The sequence below is a fragment of the Cupressus sempervirens genome, chromosome 6 (assembly GCF_028749045.1).
Source record: "Cupressus sempervirens isolate cs-2001-9-10 chromosome 6, ASM2874904v1, whole genome shotgun sequence".
Lineage (NCBI taxonomy): Eukaryota > Viridiplantae > Streptophyta > Pinopsida > Cupressales > Cupressaceae > Cupressus > Cupressus sempervirens.
The window spans coordinates 496,384,374-496,408,241 of record NC_143123.1 but is presented as its reverse complement, the minus strand read 5'-3'; positions in this window follow the sequence as shown (position 1 = coordinate 496,408,241).

Below are 23,868 nucleotides of genomic sequence, written 5' to 3'. Positions count from 1 at the left end.
ATTGGAAACAAAAAAATAAAATGAACACAACTATGACAACCTTTTGCACTTTAAACTTCACAAAAATCTAGAGGGTTGGTTTTTCACATTTGATTTTTTCTTTTGAATTTTATAGTGAAAATCTAGTTGACTTATTGAAATTAGGGGTTCTGTGTTTTAAATTTGTTTTCCCTAGACAAAACCTCTAATTTTACATTATCCTAATATTATTTGTGCCCTATGTTTTTAGAAATAGGGTTGCATTGGTTCGATTTTTTAAAAAAATTGCCATAAATTCTTGTGAGCCCTAAATTCCCTTAGAAAACCTTTGTTTCATAATTTTTGGGTAAATCTTTTAAATCTTTTCCCAAAAATCTTTTACCTCAGCCCTTATTCCTCTAACCATGGTTTTTACTTTGATTTTACTAGCGCATTCTTCTTTTGAAAAGTTTCAACCTTTATGTGGTCTAGTTCCCAATTGTTGATAAAAAAGAATATCAATGATAGGTGTATCTCTACATCTTGAAAATGTTAGATCTTAAGCAATGCCAGGAAGTGTAGTCATGACACCTATCCCTATGGGTCTTGTTTAGCCTTTTGAAACACTGTAAGATCAAGCAATTTACCTATCCATTAGATCTTGAGAAGATTGATGATAGGTGCTTCCCTAGATTCTAAAAATGAAAGAACTTTAAGAAAAGTGGGGAAGTGCAGTGATACCACATGGAGTTGGAAAGGTCATTTCTTTTGTGGACCACAAAAAGGAAACATGTCAAAATAACTAGAAAGTTGTTAGAGAAAGTCAAAAAATTGGTGTTACCTCATTGGATATAGTTTATGACTGGATTAAAATAAAGAAGATCTTGTGGAGCTATCAATCATTTGGAAGATTGATGGTTGTCACTTCCCCACATTATAAAGATGATTGAGTTTTAAAGAAAATAGGGAAGCGACATTGTGATATGTGGGCATGTGGGGTCAGTTGTTTCAAAGGTTTCCATGTAATGCTAAGATGGATTACATACCAAATATCTTAGTTTGATTTTCTAAGGTGTATTATGTGTATTTAGAGGTGGTTGTTGAGTTGGCTCAGTGGGTCTAAAATCTTAAGATGAATATATTAATAATATGAAATTTTCATGATCATTGATCATTTGGAGATTGAAAATCATCAATTTCTTGCATTATGGAATTGATCAAACTTTAAGAAAAATGGGGAAGCAAAGTTTTGACACATTCCTTGTTTCAAAAAAAGGGTATTGCAGCCTTTTGTTTTAAAACTTAATTGTCTAATTTGATGTAGATCAATGGTTGGGTTTCACCAAAAATATAATTGTTAGAAGCATTAAATCTGATTTGTGTGAGACCAAATTTTCCATAATATTTCTAATTTTCTCATTATTGAATGAAAAGGTTAATGAATTCTTAAAGAGCGGAAATAGTCAGAGCTCAAAGTGCATTTTGTAAGAGTGGCAAATTACTGTTAATAGATTTTTCAATGAAACAAATAGGAAAATTAGGTAAGTATCAAAACTTACTTGTTAATTGAGAAATCATAGTCACAGTAAGATAATATATTCAATATGCCTCCACGAAGGGATTTATCAAGAAAAGTAGACTACCAACAAAGGGTTGTACATGATGGTTTATTAGAACAAATGCCATAATATACAAATGAATTCTCTAAGGAAAAATGCATGATACAAAAGAACCCTAGGTTATTGGTTAGTGATGGTTTCTATGACAAAGAAAATTGGTTGAGGGATGTTGAGACATCTATTGGGCATTTAGAGCTATTCTATAAGTGGTTCACAGAAAGAAAACTCAATACTCCTTTAAATAATGTGTGGGAATTTGACATTGGTAGGTTAATTGTCCCAAGAATTTTCTTTGATGATGATTTACTTGCAATGATGGTGAAGAAATATGACACCATATCAAGGATTGTTAAGAATCATGCCAGGGATAATCTTTTTATGGTTTTACTAGAGTTAATTAGAGAAGTTTTCAAATTAAACCATAATCATGTAGTGCATGAGCATATTGACTTGGAGGATTTGATGACTAGATATGATGCACCAAGGGTATACTTGAGAAGAGGGCTACTACAAGAGCATATTATTAAGATTGGTCAACTACCATTAGTAACTAGAAATACCCTAGAGTCATTATTGAAGAACTATTTTAACCTTAGGGCTCAGGAACTTTATTTTCCCCTTTGCAAGATACTTGGGATGGATGAATAGGAGCATATCTAATGATCCATTGTGTTTATAATTGCTTAGACATTGCAATATGGCATGAGCTCAATATTGGATTTTTCTCAGAATCTTATTAACAAGAGACAACCTAAGAATACCTCAATCCTTACTAGAATTAATCATATGAAAGGATTATGCTAAAAGGCTAAAGGTAAGCCATAATTGGGGGGACATTATTGCATATGAAGTATCCACTATGTTCAAAGTATATGGTTTCATTGGGAAACCATATGTACTAGCATATTGGGTGCCTTTAAATGTAGGGATTGTTGAACTCCTGTGGCAAATAGGATTGCTAGAAGAAAAAGAGCTGATTGGTAGATCCAAAGGTACCCTTTTTCCTTAAATCACTATTGTGCATAATTTTGTTATTGTTAAAAAAGGGTAGAGACATTTAGAGAAATTTTTGGATAAGTATTAGATGGCTTAGTCTCACTCTTAGTTCATAGATCCCAAGAGTTTTTATGATGTGTTGAAAGAGAGAACAAGAGCCAAGTCTCATGAATATATTGTCTACTTCTTGGAAGATGTAATCAAAGATTAGTTTTCATTACAAAAACAAGAGGCTAGGAAGGAAAAGTGGAAAGTATACAGTAAGGTGTTGGCTTTTGTAAATGCTTTTGAGCCAAGATATTACCCCCTTGCTTATAAGAAACATTGGGGGTGCCAAAATGGATTTTCTTATGAACAATTTTGTTGGTTTTATAAAAACCTTGAATGAAAAGAAAGTAATCCTAACCCAAACTTATCCAAACAAGGTAGCTGAGGTAGAGATTAGATTGGCTAATAGATTAATCATATCACCAAGCTAATATACATTGGAAAGAAGACCTGGGTATGTGGTGGCAAAGAGTATAGAGCCTATAACTCTTTACAAGAGATAGCTTTCTAAGAGCCCACCTACTACACCTACTTCCAAGAGACAAAAACTAAAACATGATTCTTCTTCTAGGGCTAAAAGGTATTCCTCCACACAAACTCCCCTTCACATAGAAGATGAATTATCCTTAAGGGAATAGCTAAAACAAATGGGAGGGGTGAATGAATTGTGATCACCACAACAGATATAGAAAAAAGAATCTTGGAGGAGCTCCCTATGCCTACATTAGCCTTCATTGTGGGAGATTTTAGAGGAAAATAGATTGATCCTATAGTGGAAGAGGCATCTAAGAAGTTCTTATATGATGAAAGTTTTTTTAAATTAAGGGTATTCACTCAGTTTTTGTGGAGAAGAAACATTAACAATTTTGAGGCAAAATGCAAAATGATTAAAATAGAGAAACCTGATAGGTAGGACTCTGAAATTGAGGAATGGGTCAAATTTAACCTTATAGAAGAATTTTCACAAATTACACCTAAAGGGGGTAGCAAGTTTTTGAAGGATTTGGGAGTTTTGAAATTACTTGAGTGGGGCATTGGCAATGCAATGATCTTTGACATAGTGAGGAAGGCAAAAGACACCTAGTTTAAGACTAATGAAGAAGTCTTACAAGCCCATAAGGGGTTAAAGTATAGTGATGACCATCAGCCTTGGTAATATGGTCAATTAAAAAAAAAAGATAAAGCCAAAGTTCAAGAGGTTTTAGATTTTGAGCATACAAGCAGTCTTACAGTCTACAAGGTAGATGAGGTGGACAATGATAGAGTTGCTAGGATGACCAAAGAAATAGCATATTTTGGAGTAGTAGTTGATGCCAAAGATAAGAACAAATTCTTAGAATTGAATAATAAATTTGAGAGGATGTTAGAGGCATATGAAGAAAGAGGGAGGAGAATAAATTAGATGAAAGGTATGATTTCTTAAATGGAGAGATAGTTGGGGAAAAGGAAAGTAGGAGAAGAATCTAGTCAGCCAAGGATCACCTATCCTCCTCACCCTCCAATTGTACCTTTCAACACAACTCTCATTATAGAAATGCCAAATACCCCACAGAAACCCCAAATGTATACAACTAAGGAGCTTGATCAAGAAAAGACTAAATTATGGTCAATGCATGTGGAATTGGGTGTTCAATATGAAAACAAGCTAAGAGATACAATTATGTATCTAGTGGATAGGGTAGGTTGGCCTACATTTTATTTGTAATTGTCAAAATTAATAGATGTGTAGAATGAACTAGCAAACAATGAGACAAGTTTGAGGCCAATTATGAATAAATGTATTAGTAAGGATAGTGATGTCACTATTTTATATTGTTTAGTTATTAGTCTTTCTTGTGAGCTAGTAGAGAAAACTTTTGATTTAACTCATAGCCTCTCTAATTTTGACAATAAGAGGGATATGCCACAAAGGAGAATTAGAAATTGTTTTTCAAAGCACGTTGGTGAAAATTTTGGTTTTTTTCCTCATGTGTTCAAAGGCATAGGAAATTTGAAAGAAAAAGAAAAATGGGCAAAAGAATTAGATGAGTTGATGAGCATTAGACTCAATAAGGTCATAAATGAAAAGGATCACGTATGGTTTACCAAGATGACTAAGGAAATTGTGAAGGTAAAAATATTCTTTGATTCTTTTAAAAGTGATTTTGTTGAGATAGAAAAAATAGTAGAGGATATCTTGCAAAAGCAATAAGAAATCTTGAATTTCAACTGGCCAAATGATACACTTTTCAACAAGTGGATGGAAAAATATGCCCAAATGAGTCAGTTGTTAATAGAAGAATCTGAAGAAGGTGATATAGATCAAGATGAAGTATACATATTGGATGCCCTTGTTCAAATAGAGGAAAGGAAAGAGGAACAACTAACTTAAGAAATAGATATGGTTATGTAAACTAATGACCTAACAAAAGAATTGCTAGTTGTAACTGTGGACATGACAGTTCAATCTGATGACTTGGAGGGAGAGCAATGAATTATAGTTAATTTGTAGATATCAGAACTAGAAAGATCAAGTGAAAATCAAATGGTCCCATAGGGAAGGACAATAGATACAAATGGACCAATCATCAGAAAAAGTAGTTCAACAAAAAATGGTTATAACAGAAGTGGTCCCACCCCAAAAGGATCATTGATAAGGACTTTCTATTATAAAGTAAAAGAGTATAAGCCAAATCTTTTTGTGACAATGAGCTTTTGTTTGTAAAATATTTTTGTCTTAAGGATATCTGTCCTTTTTGTTTAGGCCTAAAGCTTGTTGTATCTCATACTATAAAAATAAGATCCCAAGGCTAAAGAAAGGGTCCAAATTATTAATTTTGTGATGTATTTATCTGTAAATCTAATAATATAGAAATATATTGAATGAGAAGTTTTCATACCTTGAAGTATTTCTGAGTTCACATTAGTGTTGTATAATTTTCAAGGAGATTAATACAAAGGGAATGTTTTACCATATATGCTTTCTCTAAATTATGTCTCCATTGTTATGTACTAGTTATGTTGAAATTGTATAATCCAGGTTAATAAAATTTAATGTAACTAGGATAGGTTGCATACCAATTTACTATTTCTTTTAATTCAAGGAATTAACTAAATGCTTCATTAAATTGATAGAATTTCCAGTTATATAAGGGGATATTTATAAGAATGGGGTTTAGGGTTAATTGATAATATAATTGATTATAAGGAAATTAATTAGGTCAAAATTGTTGTGTAGACTCTGAATGCCAATGGATAGGGCATTGATCATTTGTTCAGTTGCATGTTGAAGAAAAAATCATGGAGTTGCATGAAGCAAAACTTTAAAATCAAATCAATTTTTAATTTCATGTATGAAGAATTAAATTGTTGGTCACTACTTGTTTGCTATTGATCTCTCTATGTTATAGTTAGCTATTGTACAAGAATTATTTGTAAATCTAAGAAGAATTGTGAATATTATCTTCTGTAAGGGATAAATACGAAGAAAATCAATGAATGAGTGAAGTGTGAAGGAAATATCAAGTATCAAGCCTCTTGTCCCTAAGGTGCACCTACCTAATCTTTATAGAGGTTAAAGAGTGGAGAATCCCCAAAATTATGTTAAAGTTGGATCTAGATCTAAAGAGTTCTTAGTTGAGTATAGGAGGTAGCTAACTCTAAGACTAAGTTGTGTCCTCAACATCATGGTATTAGGTCTATGTTGCTTGGTAGTTTTGAAACACCAACAAGAGAATCTTGGGTTTCCTTTTCATCCTACTCATCTTTGTTCATTATGCCAGTAAGTGCTAAATTACAGGCTCTAGTGGTTGTTGAGTTATAGTTGTTGTGTACTGTTGGCCAAGCATTCCTATATATTGAACAATTCAATGTTGGCTAGGCATTCCTATATATGTTGAGTTGTCCAATGTTGAATGAGCATTCTTGTATGTGCTAAGTTGTTCATTGTTGGTCGATCATTCCTTTGTGTGTTGAGAAAGCTTGATTGAGTTGCTAATACTAGGTTCCTTCTTTGACTTAGTTTGTCTATGATTGGTTCTTAGTTTGAGCCAACTTGTGTATTTAATTTGGGTCATGAATTTAATGTAACGATCTTGTCTTAGGGTGTGTAGCCCATTTTGTGGTCACCCTCCTATTACGTAAGAATGTAGAATCTTCTCTAAGCCATTTTGGCAACTTTTAGTAGAGGTGTCTTGGATCAAGTTATGTATTACTTAGAGAGTTTGGAGTAGATGATCTTCTAAAAGAAAGCTTAGAGTTATAATTATAGAGATTGTGGATATGGAAGTTGTAATATTTTTATTGGCCATAACCTAGAAGGCCTCACAACTAGGCATATTTACTAATAATTTAATGAGTTAATAAAGTATTTGTTGTTCACTCTCCTTGGTTCTATTCTCTATGTTTTTCTTTTGTTGTGTTAACTTTTTAGGGTGTTTGGATAGTTAGATGTGCCTTTGACCCTATCTTTTCAAACCCTCCTTGCATTAGGTGGTATCAGAGCTTAAGGTTCATCCTTAAGGAGATTAGATTGTGTCAAATGCTAAGTCAAATTTAGTTGTAGGGTGGGAGATATGTGGATTTGACCTATAACTTGCAAAGGGTTACAATCTTGTAGGAACCTATTTATCAAGATGGTTCAAGGTAGATGAAATGTTGATAATGCCATAATTGATATGTTGAGATAGATTGTAGGTATATTAGATGCTATGGAGATAGCCTAGAGGAGAGGAGCACATCTTGATGATGTAAGTGATGATGAAGTAATAACGCCAAACCCTAATCCAAACCCTAAGGAAGATCAAGATGAGGAAAGATTATTGAGAGTGTTGTCTAGGGAACATTCAAAGCCTTCTATGGAGTTGTTCCTTATGATGGAAAATTGGATACCAATGTTGTGCTGGATTGGATCTCTAATATGGAAAGTCCTGATAATAGAAAGGTGAAGATTATAGTCACTAAGATGAAATGCCATACCTTACTATGGTGGGAGCATTTACAAACTGATAGATAAATAAGAAGAAAGAGAATATTAGGACCTAGTTGAAAACAGTGAAAAGGTGAAGCAAAATTTCCTTCCTACTGATTGTATGCACCTTAAAATGGTCACCTAGACTATGGGCCCCCATTCTTTAATTTATCAACTTTCTGAATAAATTTATCAATTTCCTAAATCAATGCATTGCAATATTTTATTAAATCAATTCAAATCATTTTTCTTAATCAAATTATAATTAATTTAATTATTTCAATATTTCTCAAGGTTTTCTCATTTTGCCCTATGTCATATTTAATTAAAAGAAAACTTCTCTTTTAATTAAATAAAATAAATATCCTTTTAATTAAAATAAAATCCCTCTTTTAACTAAATAAATAAAACCCCCACTTAAATATTTCTTTGTGATAAAAAAAGGAAATAAATTAAAATTAAATAATAAATCCTTTTTCTCTACACTTGAATGCACATATTTCTAAATGGGGTTCCTTTTTTTTGTCTTTCCACTTTCTTCTCAAACACTCCTCTTTCCTCACTGGTTGAATTTTTTCTCACATGGATCAAACTCTATTATCCTATATTAGTTGTAAGAAGCCTCCCACTTCCACATTTTCCTTTATAAGGAGCCTTTTCCTTCTCATTTTGAGATATAGATAAATATAGAGAAATATAGAGGAAGATTTTATTGTTATGGTACAAGTTTGGAGAGTGATTTTGGAGTAGGAGTTTGAGCATTAGGGTTTAAGCTTTTGGGTTTGGATATTGGAGCTTCATTTCAACTTCTCTTTTCTTGTCTTATTCCCTCTTACATCCATGGCTTCCATCATCAGGTTTCATCCTTGAATTTTCATATTATCTTAGAGTCATATTTGTTTTCATAGATTAATATTGCATTGTTATTTCCTTTCATAGATTAGATTTCATTTCTTGCATTGTTTTGCATTATTATCATTTATATTAGCTTGCATTTTCATTTGCATACATATTTGATAATTATGGAGACTAGCATTCTTGCTTTTTCTCTTTGAATCTCTCATTTTATGGTGTAGTTGCATGTGCATAAACTAGATCAAACTAAGGGCCTCCATTACAAACCCTTGCACTCCACAAATGGAGAGATATGGATAGCCATTTGAGATCTCATTCTTGAAAAATATTGGATATAATGATTCATAGAAGTGTATAAATGTTTTAACACACACATTTTTGGCATCCACCATGGGGCCACCCACCTTTACATGCTAGTTTTGCCTATTTTTGGAACTAACCCCCTTGTGTAGATTTGTCTACAGATGAAAAACCCCAGATCTTAAAGATTTGATCATATCACCCAAACAACTTGATATTTTGGTTTTAAAAAAAATTTCACGTTGGTGACATATGTGAAAAATGTCTGTCAAAATTACAGAGGTTTCTAAGGTAACTCATAAATTTTATAATTTTTTCTATATTTTTCACAAAAAAATATTTTTGGATGCACACTAGCGATTTTTTTAGAAAATTATACATTTTTAGAAATTTATTTAAATTCTAAATAGGGATGTTTCTTTGTGTTTTGAGTGTAGAGATCATATGAGGGCTCAAACACTCAATTTACAAAAATTGGTCTATTTTGACAAAATGGGTCCCTAGGGCACAAATGAAAATATTTTTCTAAAATTTTAACAATTTTGGAAAGGTATCTATTTTTTAACAAGGGAATATTTTCTATATTTAGGCTTTTGGGTCCAAATTCATGGCATATAGGTCCAATCTTGTTGACTAGGTCAATAATTATGATTAACTTGCACTTTATTTGCACAAACTTCAATGCATGAAATGAGTTTTCATTTTTCATGGAATCAAATAGTTCAATATATTTTCATGTGAATTTTCCTATTTATTTATTATTTCATGCACTTTATTGAAGTTAGTGAAGGTAACTTGGAGGTCTAAAGAGTAAAAAATGGAAAAAAATGGAAAGCATGAAATCAAGGTGCACACATTCCAAACCGTCTTATTTGAATTATAAAAAGTGATCATTGTGTTCTTTCTCATTATAAAATAATTTTTCTTTCTTTTGTTAGATTTTTTGGCATGTCTTCTCAACATTGAAAACGGGGCTTAAAATGAATCATTCACATTTATATTTGAGCTTAAAATTTTAAAAAAAAACTCTTTTGTCTTTTAATCCCCAAGATTTTCTTATTGATGTTTTCTTCTTGCATCATTGTTAAGGAGTTTGAGGAGAACCTAAATAAGGGATCTTGATTTTTGTTTTAAGGGGCCTACCTAGAGAAGTGATAACTCTAGGAGATGACCTCAACTCCTGTGTTTCAGTAGAGTATAAATAGTGTGGCTTGAATCTAAAGAAAAGTCTCTTGGAAGTAGAAATATTGTCAATCTTGGCTAAGCCCCAAAGAACTTTATACCTTTGCGAAGTGAAGGTGGAGATTTGGTTATTGCTTCCCATGGCTATTTGGATATATTCTCTTTCATCTACAAATTTGGGCCTCATGTACCTTGTGTATATTGAGGACATCTCCTAGTTGGGCTTGTGCATCCTTATAGAAATCTGAATAGGTTGTTGGTGTGTTTGATGTGCTTGAATGTTTAGAACCTTCCCCAATTTTAACAAAAGGGGATTACATCCATCAAACTGAGCCTTAAGGATTCTTTCCTTTTATATGCTTTCAAAACCACTATGGGCTTCAAACCCTATGATACAAACCTCAGTCAAGTCTATATGATCATGAGCTCTCCTCTGTCATTAAAAAGTATCAAGACTTATCTGCTAGTCTCCCTAGATACATGATAAATGATCATGAGTTCTCCTCTGTCATTAAAAAGTATCAAGACTTATGTGCTAGCCTCCCTAGATACATGATAGAAATGAAGAAAGTACTAGAGAAAAAGATTGCATCATTACATGAATCTTCGTTAATACCTTTACATAAATTTGAATCATATTCTTTAAGGTCTACATCTTCTACTCAAAGACATCAATTATCTTCATCTTCTAGATCCAAAGACCTCTTGAGAGATAAAGCAAGTAATAACTTCTTTGAGAATATGCCAATATTTCATGATGGGCCTATCTTTGACCAAGATGAGAATGAAAAAAATGGTCCCAGACATATTTTTGAGAGAACTTTTACTCCTTTGGGATTTTCATATGACATGGTTCTTGAGACCTTAGTTGTAAAAAAGATCATTACTTTACCATACAAATATTCTACACCTTATGAACCTGAGGTAAAACCTTCATGGTGGATAGATGATCATTATTGTGGCTACCATACATGCAAATGTCATAAAAGTGAAGATTTTATTTCATTGAAATGTATAATTCAAGATCTTATTGATGAAAAAATCATTGATGTTGAAATTCCTAAAGACTTATATGATTAGGATACTTCTCTTGAGTAATATCATGTTGATGAACCTATGTCTAGTGATGGTTTCATTGATACTTCCACTTCTTCTAATACACATACATCTCTTAAAGATTCCAAGTTTTTTAAATATTTCATAAATCATTCATCCAACAAAGGTCCTAATCCTTTTCATGTAGTTCCCTATAGTTATCCTTATGGGATAACTCTAAAATAAACTCAAGCTATTCTACACTTGGTTGAAAATCCTTTTCATGCTTCTAAGACTAAAGATCCTCAACCTTTATGTGGTGCTATGTCTACTATGACCACTTCATCTAGTCCTTTTTTACCCCTTCAAGATCCTAATATGCAAACCTCATATACTCCCTTGTCCTTAGAAGTGGCTCCATGTCAAGAGGACTCTAAAAAAGATATAAATAAAAACTTCAAGAAAGAGCAAGATCAAGCACCCCTTCATCTCCTTCAAGATGCCATACCTCCATATCCTATGTCTTATCCACCTCCTAAGTATGATGAAGACACTAATTACACTATTTCCCTTGAGCTTACTAAAAATTGTGAACAAAGTCATATGCCTATTTTATCCAAAAAAACTTGTCAAGATCAAAGAATCCCTTCTTGTTCTACTTCTCCATATTCACTTCAAAAATATGCTCAAACTTCAAATACTCCTATCAAAGTTTTTGCTCCTATTAAATATACTTAAAAGTCTATTGATGGCCTTGGTCACATTTCTCACTCTAGAGATGCTAATATTCCTAGTCACTATCCTTTCGCATCTCCTAAATCTATCCTTGATCCTTATCCATCAAAGCTAAAGCCTTCAAACCTTCCATCTACATTGGGAACTTATGTTCCTCCATCTCCTACTTTCACTCCTATCTCATCTCCTAGCTCTCCTATCATACCTTGAGATCAACAAAGACACTCATCCTTGATGGATTCTCATTCATCTATCCATATGAACCAATCATATAATTGTTATTCATCCACAAATCCCAAGTCTTTTGGAAGAAATTTGGATGATAAATTTCAGAAAAATATATAAGAATCCATTGAAAAATGGATATCACTATGTCCCATCTAATTAACATGTGAATGAAAAGAAAGAACAATTATTATAGAGACCACAAATGTATACTAATCAAAGAGCTAAATCAAAGAAAATATGAATTCCTAAATCCATCATTGAAGAAATGTGTTCTAAAGCATCCAAAGAAAAGGAAAAATCTAAAGCTATATGGATTCCCAAAGCTCTTTTGAAAGACTTGAATATTGAAAATACTTCATAGTTGACATTCAAGTTCCTAAAGGTTTCCACTCCATCTTCTTCCAAAAATCCTCCTAAGAAGCTTCCACTCCAACTTCTTCCAAAAATATTCCTAAGAAGCTTCCAAAGGCTTCTACTCCATCTCCTTCCAAAATTCCTTTACTTCTTCATACATTTAAAGCTAAAGCTATTTCCTCCACAATTACTCCATCATTTCACAACCCTTCAAGTTTGTGTCAATGTTGATCTTGACTACTTTCTCACCTATCCTTATGCAGTATTTTCAAGCCTAAACTTACCTGCTATCCATATTCCTTCTATCTTTCCAAAGCATAAAACATTGTCCTCCATATACATTATCTAACATCTCCTTTCCAATCACCCTATTAACATATTTGAGCATATCTTTATATGGTCTTGGCTTATCATGACTCATCCTTTCTATAAGAGCACTATCTAAATTCAAGCAACTTGAGCTCTCTCTAAATAATTCTAAAAATTTGAAAAAGATGATATATTTCAAAAATCCAAAAATAAAAAATAAAAGAAAAATATGAAAATGCACCTTGGTGAAAACCTAGTAAACAAGTACCTTGGTAGCAAATGTGAAGAGTAATAAATTTTTCCTATAGTGAAAATCACTTCTTGCAGCACCTTGGATAAGTACCATGATGAAAACTTGGCACACAAGCATAATGCAAAATCCTTCCATTCCATATTTCATCTTTGATCTTGACAATATTGAGTTATCCTTGTGTATTGACTATCTTATTCATTAGCTCGCCTATTGTGCTTTCTCGTTCACTCATAGCCTACATATTTACCTTCATTCTTATTACTTTATCCTACCACTATCCTATCCATGTGAACCCTTGGTCATGATTGCACAATGAAAAACATGGTTCTTAGGCCTCTTGACATGCCTACTTTTGGACTATAGGCTTTCATGCTTCTTTCTTATCAATTTCCACTATTTATCCCACATGCTATTTCCTTTGTTGGCTTTCTTGGATTGTCCAACACATGCTTGGAGTCAATCCTTGAGGATCACTTTCACTTTCTTCATTAACTCCTTGCTGATCCATCATATCCACCAGCTTGTTGTTACATCATATCCTACACCTTCCTTGACAATGGAACAAAATAATGTGATCTTTCTTGAGAGTGAGTAATCTCTAAGTCATTCTAAAAGTAATTTTTTTTTAAATTTTAAAATTCATATATGATGCTAAAAAAATCCTTAAAAGCACAAAATGCCTTGTAAAAATGATCATCTCAGTGACAACCTTAGCAATAGGAGCTTTTATGTATCACCAAAAAAAAATAGATAGCTCAAAAATACAAAAAAGATTATAAAAAGTCATGAAAAATAAATAAATAATAATAATAATTTTAAAAAATAATAATAATAATTGCAATAAAATCCAAGTGGTGAAAACCTAGAAATGAATGCTACTTGAGGCCTTTGCACCCCTATTTCTTAGCACATGTCCTTGACACTTAGCCTTTCTCCATCATTACTTGTCCTTGTTTCCTTGGTTTGGAATTGGTCTTTGTCTTTGTCTAGGGGCCATAACTATGTTAGCTTTGGTCTCTTGGATGCATTAGTCTTTAGGACACCTCACAAATTGTGTTTTTCAACCCATGCCAATTTTATTTTCCAATAAAACCCTTGACATTGAGTGTTTTTCAATAGTTATTGATTTGGCCTTACCCAATTTTGTCATGTGATCTTACCTACTTGCCAACAGTTGATCCTTATCCTTAGAACTTAATATTAGTTAACACACTTAAATTTTTAAACACAACACTTAATGCTTGAGCTATGTTATGATCTTTTCTTTGTTTGCTAATTGTTATTGATTTTGGTTGAGTGTCCTTTTTTAATAAGTCTCTCAAGGATTCATGGACTAGAGGACTTTGGTCATGGGGCATGTTTTTATTTTCTTTCTTCTTGTGGGTGTGGGCTTGAAACTCTAGAATGTCTCTTGTTGTCCCCTTGAAACACTTATGAGATTTGAGGCATCATCCTTGACTATTTTTTCACAACCATTTTTATGGTCATCTCGACATCTATACCTTGATGTGATCATGGTTTTGCTACATTAAATTGGGTAAGATAACATTGAAGTCATCTTGAAATTTATGTCTTTGATGCTTATGTTAGAATCTTTCCACATTCCAATCTAATACAAATCACATTCATATCTTCATAGTTGCACTTGTGACTAGTAATGATTGTGTGATTTTCTAATGTCCATTAATAATGACCCAATGATGAAAATAAGTTCTTTAACATTCTCTAATGAATGGTGAACACAAAATACTATGTTCCAATTTCTCTATTGCAAGCACACCGTTGCATTTTCATGTAGCTTGCATTATTAGACTTCATGTTAATTTTAATTTTTAGGTTGCATTATAAATTTGAGAGGGTTTTCCTTCATCTTTATTATGGACTTTTAATCAACTGTGGTCATGTTTGATCTTCATTTCCTTATCTTCTTTCATGATCTCAATCAAAATGTTCTCTCTTAAATAGTTGATTGATTTTGAGACATTCTCTTTCTTGAGGCAAATTATCTTTCTTCTTTTCATTTCTTTCCACCTCTTCCAAACTTCTATCTTCCAATTTCTTTTAGCCCACTTCTTTTCTTCTAATTCAACTTTGGGGCATGATCTTTCATGCTTGATGATCTACCTTAGCTTTGTGATCCTAATATTTTTCATTTTACATCAAAAACCTTATCTTTAGTTGAATTTGATCAAATTTACCAATTTGATGTTTCTCCTCCATCTCATTTTGATTCTAATCATGAGGGGGCAGTACTTATTAAACTTCAATCCTTGATTTAGCTTTATTAATCTTTGTTCTACCTGGGACAACCTTGTCTTTGTCAAGACAAACTTGTTATCAAAAATTGTATTATTTGTCTTGATGTGTTCCTAAGTTGACCACATATCTATTTTTTTTTGTGATCCCAAATCAACCTCACACTTGAAATTCATTCTTTGACTACATGTGCTCCCAAAATGATCACACATTAGTCAAAGAGGTGTAAATGTATGATCCTAAAATGACTGCCTAGACTATGGGCCCTCATTCTTCAATTTATCAATTTATCAATTTCCTAAAATTAATGCATTGCAACTATTTATTAAATAAATTCAAATCATTTTCCTTGATCAAATTGTAATTAATTTAATTAATTTAATATTTCCTAAGGTTTGATCATTTTATCCGAAGTCTTATTTAATTAAAAGAACACTTCTCTTTTAGTTAAATAAAATAAATCCCCTTTTAATTAAAATAAAACCCCCACTTAAATATCTCTTTGTGATGAAAAAAAGAAAATAAATTAAAATTAAATAAATAAATATTTTTTCTCTACACTTAAATGGACATATTTCTAAGTGGGATTCCTTTTTTTCCTCTTTCTACTTTCTTCTTAAACAATCCTCTTTTCTCATTAGTGAAATTTTGTCTCACATGGATCAAACTCTATTGTCCCATATTGGTTGTGAGAAGCCTCCCACCTCTACATTTTCCTTTATAAGGATCCCTTTCCTTCTCATTTTGAGATATAGAAAAAATTTAGGGAAATATAGAGGAAGATTTTATTGTTATGCTGTAAGTTTGGAGAGTGATTTTGGAGGAGTTTGAGCATTAGGGTTTGAGCCTTAGGGTTTGTATATTGAAGCTTCATTGCAACTTCTCTTCTTGTCTTATTCTCTTTTGCATCCATAGCTTCCATTATCAGGTTTCATCCTTGAATTTTTATATTATCTTAGAGTCATATTTGTTTTCATAGATTAATATTGCATTTTAATTTTCTTTCATAGATTAGATTCCTTTTCTTGCATTGTTTTGCATTGTTATCATTTAGATTAGCTTGCATATTCATTTTTATGCATATTTGATTATCATAGAGACTAGAACTCTTGCCTTTACTCTTTGAATCTCTCATTTTATGGTGTACCTGCATGGGCACAAACTAAGTCAAAATGAGGGCCTCTATTACAACCCTTGCACTCCACAAATAGAGAGCTATGGATCACCATTTGAGATCTCATTCTTGAGCTATCTTGGATATAATGATTCATAGAAGTGTTCCAGCATTTTAACATGCACACTGATTACCAATTTAGCTTGTTGAGAAAGATGCAAAATTTGAGACAAAAGAACATGATTGTGAAGGAGTACACTGAGGAGTTCTATATATTAGACATCAATCTAGACATGTGGATGATTAGGTTGAGAAAGTTGTAAGGTAATTGAATGGATTAAGGTCTAGAATTAAAGATGAACAAGTTTTGTGAAATTGAAAAGTGTGGAAAAAGCATATCAATATGCTTGGAAGGTTGAGGAAATCTTAAAAAAGAAGCATGAGCAAAGATAGAGAGGTAGAGGTAGTAGATTCTAGAGAGACATCAATAGATCCTATGGAGAAGATGGCAGATTTAATAATTTTTTACAAGATAAGGGAAAATATGAGCAGAAAAATGATCAGAAAGGAAAGGTCAAGTGAAAAGGTGGTAATTTATACTAAGGAGGAACTAGTTTATACCAAGGAAGAGATAATTCTTATTTTAGAGGTAGTTTTCATGGTAAATGTTTTAGATGTGGTGAAGAAGGACATAGATCCTTTTGTTAGAAACTTATAATTGGAATAATTATTATTTTAGCACTGATGTCAAATTTATGGATGAGACATATTGCTACCAAATCTAAATATCATATCTATTTGATTGATGAAGAGGATTTGAGAGTTAATCATAACAATAGCACCTAGAGGAAAGGTTGAAGTTATGAAAAGGAAGTTACAATGGATATTTATTTATGTGAAGGAAGCTAAGCTAAGCTGAGTAAAATAGTAAATTACTAAGGAGTGTCGAGTAATTATAGTGTCAACCAAGCCACAACTATGTTAAAAATAGATAATACTAAGGGGGATAAATACATATTCTAAAAACTTTTTCCCATAATTGAATATTGTTAATTACTTTATAACTTTCATATGAAAGTAAACCAACAATATTGAATAGTAAATATAACCATAAACATAAAGAACTCATAACACCATTATTTTTTAACTAGGGAAACCCTGGCCAAGGGAAAACCTCGATGGAGATGATACCCATGAGATGATTCACTAAACAAAATATTAACCCTATTAGGAGTCTATGAAATACATATAGTGTCTCAAGTCCTTATTAGAGGACTAGGCCTTATTAGAAGCCTCAACCCTATTAGGAGTTTCTTTAGCCCTATTAGGAGTTGGTATCAAATATAATGTATGCAAGAAGAGCCCACTACCCTAACATGCATTTACACAATAAAGTTCTTCACAAGAATAGATATACATATAATACTTTCTCACTATTGTAATTCATAATTTCTCTAATCATACATCAGATCTTGATAAGGCTCATATAAATTTCAATCTATGCATACAATAGTTCTCATTTCATGTATCATCTCATCAACTTCACATTCTTTGTGCAAGATAAGGTTGATGCTTATACTTCACAAATTAATAATTCTTTTCTTAGTCAGCCTTCATGTGTTCACATGCTTAACATAATGTAAAATAACTTATGGAATGGTATCCAAAAATATGGCTCATCAAGACTTAGTAATTTTTTTTTACCAAAATAATTCCATAAGTTATATAACTCAACTCTCTACTATGATCTGCTTTGCTTTGTCAAATACATGTACTGGTATTTCATTTGTAACTTGTGCCATATTATCTATACACAACTATACCCTTAACCATGTCATCATGGTATTCTCATAAATCTATCATTAACTATTCATAAGTTAATTTGAAGTGTATCATCCGTACACATCATATGTCTCTGTATTACTGCAAACTATCTAACACTTAGACAATTTTCTAACTCTAAATGCATGAATGAAATGTTGAATATATGTTGCCATAAATGAAAACACTAAAAAAATCTTACTAAACATATTTCCAATAGTCCCCCCCCTTCCTTTTGGAATTGATGACAACATTTGGGAAAATTGGCTAAGTCCCAAAATGATGTCATGCATAAAAAAATAAATAAAAGTAACTTACACAAAATTACCTTAAAAAAATAACAATTTTATTCATGTTTTGATGAATCATTACATTCCTTATCACTCCTTACATTGAAACATAAGTGTACTCCTACTTACATATAAAATTATACAATTTACATATTAATTCTCTTTTCCTTACATATTACTCCCCCTTAGACATCAATGGTAAAGGTGTCAAAAACTATATAAAAAAACTCATGGCCTCCTCTTGATCAACTTGATATCCTTGAGAAACAATCTACATATAAAAGTGGTGTAGGAGCACCCTTAAAGTTATTCATTAAAATCAAATCAAAAGGATCAAAGAAAAAAGGTTAGGTTAGTAGTTGGATTTTGAATCCAATGTTAGAAATAATGTCCTATTTGTAAGGCAAGGTGACAATAGGTGTGTAATAAACCTAGTTGTCCACTTTAGCCATTCTTTGGATAATTTCTAAGTTATAATGAGGTAAAATGGTCTAGGAAGTTTAATAATGGTTAAAATGTGACCATAACATTTCTAATTTCCTAAGTGGATTCTAGGATTAAAGTTTTAGAAATACTGTTAACACTTGACAATTTTTTCAAAAAGTTGTCAATGTTGTTAATGTTGCATAATGCAATTTTTTGCAAAAAAGTGCAAGATTTGAATCCCAACATTTTCAACCATATAAATTAGTTGGAACTAGTTTGGAATGGTTAGATAAGGTTGAGAAAACTTTCTCCATTAGAGGAGGAAAATCTAATGTATGCATTTTACTAAAAACAATAAAATCATGTTGTTTTCATATAGAAACTGGCTGAAATACTAGTTGCACAAAATTGTATGGATGTATATGTACCATTAAAGTATTGGAAAAGTTTCCATGGTGTATTAGGAGACTTTTTCAAGTGATTTTAAGTCTTGAGGTTAGGTAGAATGAAATGTATTCCCTTTTATGTGGTTGTTGGTCATAGGAAGGCCCTAACTAGGGTTTTGAGACAAAATTCCTCTTTCCCAGAGACTCCACCATGGGAAATATTTGGGCCTTGGTTGAAAGAAAGGGTGGAGTATGTAATTTAATAATTTTTGGGTCTTAGATTAGGAGGCAAAAGATGTTAGGAGAAAAAATTAAACAGTCTGGATAGGCATCTAAATGTGATTGTCCAGAATCATGTTTTTGAGATACAACTCAGCCCATGGGTGGAGTGGAAGCCTAAATCCTTGGATTTAAATATTTTATGATATTTCTCAAGTGTTACAATTGTTTTGGTTGGAATATTATTTGAAATTATAGTACTTTCTTTGGAAAAGTGACCTAATAGCCCTATTAGGCTTAGGAGAGAATTGCAGACAATTGGAGATAGGAGATTGGTCAGGGGTACTAATTTGGAAGGGGTTTTCGGTTGGTGGATTGAAGAGTCTGGAGGTGGTCAAGACTTTATTTGGAGGAGTTCCATGTAGGTTTCCTTTAGAAATCCATGATTTCTCCTTATAGCCCTAAATAGAGGTTTGGGTGCCTAGATTTAATTTCAAAAATATTTCTTGTGAATTTTGTATTTCCAACATTTAAGGTTTGAGTATTAGTTTTGATAGAGACCATATTCCATCCCTAAAACATTTTGTCTTAGGTTGTTTCCTACCATGCCATAAAGGTGCTCTAGGCTTTGAAATAGATATAGTCTAGATATTGTGGGTTTTGGGAACTATTGGCAAAGCCCTAGATTATATTGGGTAAGTGGTTTTAAGAACCTCTAAGTGAAATTTTTTGATATATTTTGGAGCTTTTCTCCAAGTAGTATTAGAGAAACAAGTAGATCTTTGGATAAAGACAAAGTTGTAATCATGTCAAATAGTGGAGAAGAGAATGATCTTCCAAATAGGATTACCAATGCTGAACTACTGAAGGTGGTGAAGGAGCATGATGAAAAAAGGAAATTAATGAAAAAAGAGATAGAATTTTTTTTTAAAAAGTAAGGAAAGGATACAATTTTAAATTTAAGATTGAGAAGGAGGAGAGTGATGAAGAAACCCCTTTGCAGGAGGAAGAGGAAGAGATTCTTGCAGAACAAAGGTTGTTCCTAAAGACTTTGAAATCCATGGAGAGAAGGACCATGGACACCAAACTTGATCTTCATGTTTACAGTGTTAAGATGGATCTACAGGAAGTAATGGATTGAATTGACACATTCACTAGTTTCTTTGACTATGTGGAGATACCTGAGCATCATAAAGTTAAGATAGCCAAATCCAAGTTGAAGGGGTCAGCTCTAACTTGGTGGAATTTCACTCAAGTAGAGAGGGTGAAGATGGGGAAAAATCACATAAGTACATCAAATAAAATGGTGACATTGGTGAAGGAGGCCTATGTACCTGAGGATTATGAAATTCTACTTCATAAGAAGAGACAAAGTCTAAGACAAAAGGAGATGGATGTCTCAAGTTACATTGAGGAATTCTACAAACTTATTATGAAATCTAAGTTGGTGGAACCAAAGTGTGTTAAATTTTCTAGATATATGCAAGGGTTAAGGATGAATATTCAATATGAGTTAAGTCTATGTTCTCCTAAAATAGTCCATAAATGCTTTCAATTGGCATTGAAAGTGGAGGAAAAGCTAAAAGGAAGAAAGATCAATGTGGAAAAAGAAGAGGCTAGAAAGACTTTGACAATAGGAGAGAGGATCAAATAGTGGCAAAGGAAAAACTCCTGGAAATTTTAGAGAATCTAGTCAAGAGAACTCCTTTAGTGAGAGTAGTTCTAGGGGATCCCATAGAGGGAGAAGAGGAGATTTAAGGGGAATATTTGGAGGGACATCATTAGAAACTCCAACATGTTATAGATGTAACCAACCGGGGCACTTGGCATCTAAGTGTCTAGAAAAGGCAAGCAATTAGATTGAGAGAAGGGAAAATATAGTAAGAGAAGAAGACAGTCAAGAGGAAGATACACAAGGGTCCTATGCAACACCTAAGGAGAAAGAAGCCTTATGATGATGAGGAAACTATTTAATGATCCAAAAATTCAAGAACCACCTTAGAGAAAGAGCTTATTTAGGAACACCTACAAGTGTGAAGACAAGTTCTGCATAATGTTGATTGATAGTGGGTCTACAAACAACTTGGTGTTTGAAGAAGAAATAAAGAAACTAAAGTTGAGGAGGGTTCCACATACAAATACTTACAAGGTGTCATGGCTCACAAATAAACAAAAAACTATCATAGAGGAGAAAGCTTGGGAGGAATTCCAACTTGGAAAGTACAAAGATAGAGTCCTATGTGACATTGTTAAAATGGATGCTGCCATTTTCTCCTAGGGAGAACTTGGAAATATGAGGTGAAGGCTCATCATTATGGAAGGTTAAACACATACTCAATCAACTACAAAGGTGAAGAGGTAACTCTATTACCCTTGAAAGATTCTGTAGAACAAAAAAAAGATCCCAAAAAAATTATTTGTAGATGGAAAAGTGTTTTTTAAAAACTTTGAAAGAGGAAAAGGCCCCATGTTATGCCCTAGTGATTTTTCCTAAGTATGATAGACATAAGAAGGCTGTTAAGGAATTAAAACCCCTAATACATGTAGGTCCTAAGGAAGTTGTAGATCTAGTAGACCAGTATAAGGACATTGTCACCAAAGAATTTCCAAAAGAGTTGCCCCTAATTAGAGATATAAGCCACAAAATATATCTTATCCTAGAAGCAACCTTTCCCAATAAAGTAGCATAGAAATTAACTCTAGAGAAAAATAAGGAAATGAAAAGATAGATACAAAGCTCTTGGATAAGGGTTTGATAACAAAAATTTTTAGTCCTTGTGTAATAACTACCCTTTTAGCCCCTAAGAAGGAAGGCACCTAGAGATTGTGCACTAATGCTAGAACCATAAATAGAAGCATTATTAGGTATAGATTTCCTATGCCTAGAATAGAGGACCTATTGGATAAAATAGGAGGTGTAAGGTACTATTCTAAGATAGATTTGAAGAGTTTCTATCACCAAATAAAGAATAGGGATGGTGATGAGTGGAAAACTACATTTAAAACCAATAAGGGCTTGTATGAATGGAGAGAAATGCCCTTTGGCCTATCAAATGCTCCAAGAACCTTCATGAGACTCATTAATGAGGTGCTCAAACCATCTTGTAATAGTGTATCTTGATGATACTCTTATTTTTAGTAAGAGTAAGGAGAAGCATTTAGAACATCTTAACTTGCTTTTGAAGAGGCTGCATGAAGAAAAATGTTTCAAAAATTTGGAAAAATGTGTTTTTATGCAGGAAGAACTTGTTTACTTGGTATTTGTGATCTCAAAAGGGAACATCAAAATTGACCATGAGAAGGTAGAATCCATCTTGAATTGGCCTTCTTCTAGGACTATGACTAAGGTTAAGAGCTTTCATGGAATTTGGTTCTTTCTATAGAAGCCTCATTAGAAACTTTAGTTAGTTGTGTGTTCCTATCCTTGAGACCATCAAGGGTGGACAAAAGTGTAAGTTTGTGTAGAATAAGGATGCATGAGAAGCCTTCCAAATGCTAAAGAAAAAGGTAATGGAGAAACCTATCTTAGTGTTCCTTAATTTTCAAAAGATATTTACTATTGAGTGTGATGCTTCAAACCTGGCTATAAGGGACATCTTGAGCTAGGAGGAAAGGCCAATAGCCTTTTTTAGTGAGAAACTAAATGAAGCAAAGAGGAAGTACTCCTCTTATGACTTGGAATTTTATTCCCTAGTATAATCATTGAAGAAATGGAGGAACTACCTCCTTCCAAAAGAGTTTGTGGTCTTCATAGATAATCAAGCTTTAAGTTTCTTAAATTGTCAAGAGAAACTAAGCCACAAGCACATGAAATGGATGGGGTCAATACAAGCCTACACCTTTTCAATAAAACACAAGAAGGGAGTTTACAATAATGTGGCAAATGCACTAAGTAGGAGGAATCTAGTTGTGTAGGAAATCCAACACTAAAGTGTAGGGATTATTTTATTGAAAGACATGTATAAGGATGATGGTGATTTCAAGGATATCTATAAAGTATGTTCTAAATTTTCTAAGGCTTATCATACTAAATATGAAAATTACTTGATTCAAAAATGTTCTACTATTCAAAGAACACCAGCAATACATTCCACAATCTTCAATGATGGAGAACATCATTAGGGAGAAATATGCAGGAAGCATAGGAAGACATTTTGGCTTGGACAAGACCTTGGAATAGGTAACAAAATTTTATTATTGGCCTAAGCTTCAAATTTAAGTAAAGAAGATTGTAGAGACATATACAATATGTCAAAGAGAAGGGTACATCTATAAAATGTAGGGTTATACACACCTCTACCTATTCCTACAAGGCCTTGGGAGAGTTGCAGTATTGATTTTGAGATGGGACTACCAAGAACATAGAAGAGGTATTATAGCATTTATGTTTTAGTGGAAAATTTTAGTAAAATGGTCCACTTTATCCCTTGTAAAAGTACTAATGATGCATCATCAATTGCAAGTTTGTTCTTCAAAGAAATTGTTAGAATACATGGTTTACCTCAAACATACTCTCAAACAAGGATGTAAAGTTTA